Consider the following 6,971-nt stretch of genomic DNA (forward strand, 5'->3'; position numbering starts at 1 on the left):
ATGTTAGGATTTTCTATTGTTTTTGTTTAATTTTTAACTCATATCCCAATTGGCTTGAGTTAATAGCTGTTGATCGACTTTGGCTGTACTAGCAGTTTACGCTCAATTCATTTCAGTACCAGATTCATCAGTTTGTAATTAGGGTTTTCTTTTCTTTTCCTCCAATAATAGGAGCCAGGAGTTCAGGACCTTACCTGTTTTAATTGTTTATAAAATGAGGCATTTTTTAATATTTTGTGTAATTGGATTTTCTACTCAGCATTTTTTATTTAATATAAATTATAGTAGATGAACGTAGGTTACGGTAGAATTGCTGATTTTACTTGTGCAGTAACTGATTGGAACTTTTATATAAGGTAGAAGGTCGCCATGGCTGCTTCGGAAGAGAATAGTGCTATGTTTCCAATTTTCATTTTAACGATAATGGCACTGCCTTTGGTACCTATACATTTCTCAAGTTGTGCCGAGCAGCATCCAAGAAAGCAAAGGTAATTCATTGCCAGTGTGCGGAATGCTCTCGCTCAGGGAAGTACCGCAAATCCATATTTAAGCGGGTAAGCCGCCATTTTGCTGCCCCTTTAATTTATCATTCAAATTTTAGTTTATGAGGAATTTCATCATTTAATATGCGTTATGGTATATGCTGATTTTGGAATGAGTTGGTTTGTTCTTGCAGATTTCAAACTTATCGACTTGTAGTAATTTGACTCTGGTGCTGCTCTGGGCCATCATGATATTCTTGGTTTATTACATTAAAAGCGTTAGTCAAGAGGTAAATGCAATTAGGAGAGTATGAGTCATATGTGAGATTCTTTAGCTATTATATTGCTGTAAGAGTTCCTGTTGTTCTCTTGTGCTATTGTCACCAATTAGTTGTTCCTGTGATGCCTATGTTTTAGATCGCTGTTATGAGTTGCACTAAGTGAACTACTCTGTTTTTCTTTATTCATCCAGGTTCAAGTTTTTGAGCCTTTCAGTATACTTGGGTTGGAGCATGGAGCTTCAGATTCAGAAATAAAGAAAGCATATAGGAGACTTTCTGTTCAATACCATCCAGATAAAAATCCAGATCCAGGTTGAAGGTGTTTTAGTCGTATAGTTGTATGAATTCCTGTAGGCTTAGTACGAAAAAAAACACTTGATTGATAGCAATACTTTATTAACAATTTTATTATATTAAATTTTCAGAGGCTCACACATATTTTGTGGAGTATATAGCCAAGGCATATCAAGCTCTCACAGACCCAATATCCCGTGAAAATTTCGAGAAATATGGACATCCAGATGGAAGACAAGTAATCAGTCTTATATTTTAGAACAAGCAGTGATTTATTTTAATTCTAAATTTCTAATTATTAAGATAATTAATCCTCTTTAAGAGTTAAGACAATGCCATATCTTTTTGGTGCAGGGTTTTCAAATGGGCATTGCTCTTCCTCAGTTCTTGCTGGACATTGATGGAGCATCTGGTGGCATTTTCTCTGGATTGTTGGTGTTGTATTCTCTTGCCATTGGTGATTGCTGTCATTTATCTCTCAAGGTCATCAAAGTACACGGGAAACTATGTCATGCATCAAACACTATCTACTTACTATTATTTCATGAAGCCTTCTTTGGCCCCAAGGTACTCTTCTCAATCAAAAATATTTATGATCACTGATTACAAACTCTACAGTGAATCAATGGGTGTCAGATGAGAAGCAAGAATGACCCCCCCCTTTTTTTAGGGTGGCGCTATAATTAGTAAATAATGATTTCCCTTCCTCCTTTCATGTCTAGTTACATATGAACTTGTTTTACCGAAGATTTGGTTATAATTATGTTGTACCTTGAGCGTATGCAGTTATCAATGTATTTGAGGATTTTAAGAAGTGTGTTCATGGTGCCATCACCTAGATTTCCGAATTCCTTGATTTAATTTTTCTTTTGAATCTGATACCTATAGTTTTTAACATTTCTTGAAGTCTAATTGAATTTCTTTTTAATCCCTTCACTGTATGAATTTGTGGAGTTTGTATTATTCTTTGCAAAATGATTTGATTTGTTCTGTTACCTGATTTACAGCAAAGTCATGGAAGTCTTCACTAAGGCTGCTGAATTTATGGAGATTCCAGTTCGTAGGACTGATGATGAACCTCTCCAGAAGCTGTTTATGTCAGTTAGGAGTGAGTTGAATCTGGACCTTAAGAATATAAAGCAAGAGCAAGCTAAATTTTGGAAGCAGCATCCAGCTATAGTGAAGGTACCTATATGCCGACTGCTGGGATTTATCTGTAAGGAGAGTAGAATTAATTACTCTGATTCCTGACAGAGTTTCTTATGATTGCTTTTGTGTCATTTTCTATCCAGACTGAGTTGTTGATTCAAGCACAATTAACCCGTGAATCGGCTTCCTTATCTCCAGCTCTGCTTGGTGAATTCAAGCGCATGCTAGAACTTGCACCTAGACTGCTGGAAGAATTATTGAAGGTCAATTTCATCTACCTGTCATTTCTTCCTGAGTAGACTTAGAACCAATAATAATACATTATCATGCCTGGTGAACATGTTCAAGATCTTTTATACTCGAGTACTTTCGCAAACCCAATTCTCGAGTGAAAATATAAAGAAGCAATTTGTGCTTCATGTGATTACAATGTCAACTTCATGGGCGGATGCCGTGTAATCCTTAATTTTCAGGATAAGAAAGTGTATGATTACTAGTATTTGGCTTATTGAAACTACTGTCTTTTGTTAAATAATTTTCAAATACATAAGAAATTAATTAAGTTGAAATCATGTGTGGTATGTGCATGGCAGTGTCATTTGAAAGGTCAAAACAGCAGCTTTGCAGTGTCTTGGGGTTTTAAATATTTAGGACCTATGATTAAATTTGAGAATGCTAACTGAAATAGAGTCAGATTAGTGAACAGATTCTGTAGTGGGGGATAGACAAATGAATAGGAAGCTATATGAGAAACTGTTGCAGATAATATTAACAAGAAATAATTAAAAAAAAAGAAATAAAATCCAAGTATGAGTTTGTCTAAAAGATAAAAATGGGCATACTTACCAATGGTACTAAGTTGTCATGCTTTAGCCTGTTAGCTTGTATTCTTGTATCCTTATGCTCTTTACGTTCTTCAGATAAAAATTATATGTAGCTTTCATGTGGGATTTCTGTTACTAATTAATGCGTTCTCAATTGCAGATGGCACTTATACCTCGTACTGCTCAGGGTCATGGATGGCTGAGGCCAGCAGTAGGAGTCGTGGAGCTTTCTCAATGTATCATTCAGGTGCTTATTTTGGAAATTTTTGCTGCTGCTTATCTTCAGTCATTTATACGTTTCTAGTCATGCATAATCCAGTTATTAACTTTCATCTATTAAATTCTGAATGCAATATTATAATTTATAACTTAAAACAACTTTGAAATAGTTAAGGTTGGTCTAATTATGCTTTCCCCTTTTTTCTTTGAACAATCATTTCCCTTATGTTTCTAGTCATGCATAATCCAGTTATTAACTTTCATCTATTAAATTCTGAATGCAATATTATAATTTATAACTTAAAACAACTTTGAAACAGTTAAGGTTGGTCTATTTATGCCTTCCCCTTTTTTCTTTGAACAATCATTTCCCTTATCATCCTCAGTCCTGATTTTCTTGATGTAGGAACTATAATATGTTCCTTCTAAGGTTTCTAATATACATGCTCACAAAGTTAATTATATAAGATAATAGTAAATAAATCCAAAATATTTTGTAATCTTTGATTCGGTATTTTCCCTTTCTCCATCTTCCTTGGTGATAGAAGTCTATAAGCTGCAATTCCTTATCTTTTGGTCCACATATTAATTCTTGGTGTTATTTATTTTTATTGATGCAACACAGGCTGTTCCACTCAGTGCAAAAAAGGCAACCGGAGGGTCCTCTGAAGGCATTGCATCTTTCTTGCAGCTGCCACATTTTAGTGAGGCTGTCGTGAAAAAGATCGCTCGCAAGGTTAGTGAGATTTTTTTTTTTGCAAGAATGCACTGTTTTAACATTTCACCTTCTAGCTGTCAATGAAGGAGCTAGATCTCTCCATAATATTCTATGTTGGAAATTGTAAATAGATGTTCGAATTGGACTCGGGTAACATACCCAAAACTTCGATATAGTTTGTGCTCTAGATTTGCCATATGCCATATATCCTTGAATCTGTCTGATATATGGTACAAAATACAAGGGGAAGATTCTTACTCGTTTTGTCTAAGTTGGATTACCAAGGGAAACCTAAGTTTCTTGGCCCTTAAACCTATCTCACGGTTAAGAGTTATTTATGCTCTGTTGCAGAAGGTGAGAACATTTCAAGACCTTCGAGACATGACTATGGAAGATCGTGCTCAACTTCTAACACAAACTGCTGGATTTTCTCCTGCCGAAGTACAAGATGTTGACATGGTGTTGGAAATGATGCCTTCCCTAACTGTTGACGTACATGTGAGACCGAGGGTGAAGAAGGTATTCAAGAGGGGGACGTTGTGACGGTTCAAGTTTGGATAAAACTCGAGCGTGGCAATGGCCTGACCAGTGCACTTCCCCATGCCCTTATTCCCCTTCCACAAGGAAGAAAATTTCTGGTTTTTGCTTGCAGATGCCGTCTCAAACAACGTGTGGTTTTCCCAGAAGGTGAGCTTCATGGACGAAGCTACAGCAATAACTGCCGCCTCGAAAACGATTCAGGAGACAATGGAGGTTTCAGGAGCAAGTGCTAAGGAGACAAGTGAAGCTGTTAAAAGAACAATAGAGAAGGTTCGAGGTGGCTCCAGGTTGGTGATGGGCAAATTCCCCGCCCCGGTGGAAGGGAACTACAACTTGACTTGCTACTGTCTGTGCGACTCGTGGATAGGTTGCGATAAAAAGACAAGCTTGAAGGTTAAGATTCTGAAAAGGACACGAGCCGGCACCCGTGGTGGTCATGTATCGGAAGAAGGACCTCTTTTGGAGGATGGAATCGAAGAGGAAGAGGAGAACGAAGAGGACTATGATGATTATGAGAGCGAATACAGCGAAGACGAGGAAGATGAGAAGAATACAAAAAGGAAGGGCCCTGCGGCTATTGGCACGGTGCAGAATAATAAAGGCTCAAGCCCTGAAGGTTCAGGCTCAGATGAGGAATGAAACAAATAATTCCATTTATAATTTAGAAGAATAAGCCTCGTTTTTCTTTTCTTTTTAAACTCTTTTTCCCTTAGAAAATAGTGGAGAACTTGATGAGGATATATGTATGATTTTATGTTAGGGAAGATAATTCTTAAAAATTTAAGAATTGATAGAACTTATAATTTTTTAAGAGTTAAAACATGTTATTAATATAAAATACAAAGGAAATATCTAAATATATGATAATTCATAATTTTCACAGGAACAACTATTTTCGGTCACCCTTTTTAGTCCCCCTACTTGTAGGTAGGGATGGGTATAAGTCGGGTTGAATTTTATTTTTGGTCAATCTAGCGTCGCCTGAAAAGTATACACCCCCACTTGAAACCTGATTTGGCTCGGGTTTAGGGTGACTGAACACAACTTGAAATCCGATCTTTTGAGATAAAACTTAAATCCAAGCTTGACCTAATTCGACACAAATATATTTATAAAAAAATCTTAATCTCTATTTAGAAAATAAGGATCTAGTTGGAAAAAATAATATAGAGAGTATTATTGCAATTGTCTCTACATATATAATGTATAATTACATTGTTTTTTTGATTGGATCGGGTCAAGTATTTTTCAGCTTAAATCTAAATTTGAATTGAACTTATCCTCTAAAAACCGATCCAAAACTGATTTTTTTTCAAAATCAATCAATTATAAATTTAGATCGAATCAAAGTTCGTCGGATTCTGATCCATGTCTGTCCCTACTTGTAGGCACCTTGTGTTGTGTCCTTTTAACTACTTATGCTCTTATGTCTACATCCTCAGCAGTCAGTTAAAATGAAATAAACATACCATAATTGCTCTTATGCTCTCTCTACCGATTCGTTCACAGTATTTTCCCTACAAGCGCAGGGCTCTTCTAGTAAATCACTTGGCAGGTTGGCGTTAGGTGAGGCTTAATTAAAACGTATAGTTAAATGCATGTGTGTTCCAGCATAGTTTAGTGACCCTTTGATGTAATTTTTAATTGAAAAACAATTTTTGATTATCTAAAATAATAATAAATACGTACCTAATGGCAACACTAATAAGTCCAAAACATCCAAATTTGGCCTAAATCACTTTTAACAAGAAGCATTGGATCCATCACATCTATTGGTAATTATTTATGCAATCTCAATGGGATATAGTAAACTTGTTTTAGATCCATTAGATTCCAAAATAAAAATATTTATTAATATTATTGATAAGTAGTTTATTTTGTTAATCAAGGAAAGGAAATCAAACCCAATTTAATTCAAACTCAATTATCGATAACGTACATATCTTATAAATATGGATGTCTTTAAAGGAGACTAGGAGAGCAACACTCTTAATTATTGGTTACAATATAATATACGTTTGTAATCTTTTTTAACCGTTGACAACGCGCGCACCTTGCTAACGTAACTGCTCAAACTTAAAATCTTAAAGGAGAACAACACTCCCCTTAACTACTAAAACATCTAAATAAGTTCTTTTATATAAACTAATATATCTAAATTTCAAGATATTAGGGTAAATTACGTGTTTAGTACCTAAACTATCAGTTTTTAGTCTGTTTTAGTACCTAAACTTTTAATTTTTTCAAGACCATACCTAAAGTTTAGTTTTTGTTTCATTTAGTAACCTGCCGTTAACAACTTTAGTTATTGTTTCATTTTAGCACCCCGTTCAAAATTTAACGTGAAGTTTTGAAGAGATTGAAACTTTCGGTATTAAAACGGATCAAAAATGATAGTTTAGGTACTAAATGTTTTAAGTTTTTAACGATGGGTACTAAAATGAGATGAAGACTAAACGTTAAG

General features: G+C 35.2%; 1 pseudogene; it reads left to right on the forward strand.

The window, feature by feature from the left end:
* Nucleotides 1-369: 369 nt before the first annotated feature.
* On the forward strand, nucleotides 370-5,271 carry LOC120206440 (annotated as a pseudogene).
* Nucleotides 5,272-6,971: the final 1,700 nt, after the last annotated feature.

The sequence above is a fragment of the Hibiscus syriacus genome, unplaced genomic scaffold, assembly GCF_006381635.1.
Source record: "Hibiscus syriacus cultivar Baekdansim isolate YM2019G1 unplaced genomic scaffold, ASM638163v2 tig00013773_pilon, whole genome shotgun sequence".
Lineage (NCBI taxonomy): Eukaryota > Viridiplantae > Streptophyta > Magnoliopsida > Malvales > Malvaceae > Hibiscus > Hibiscus syriacus.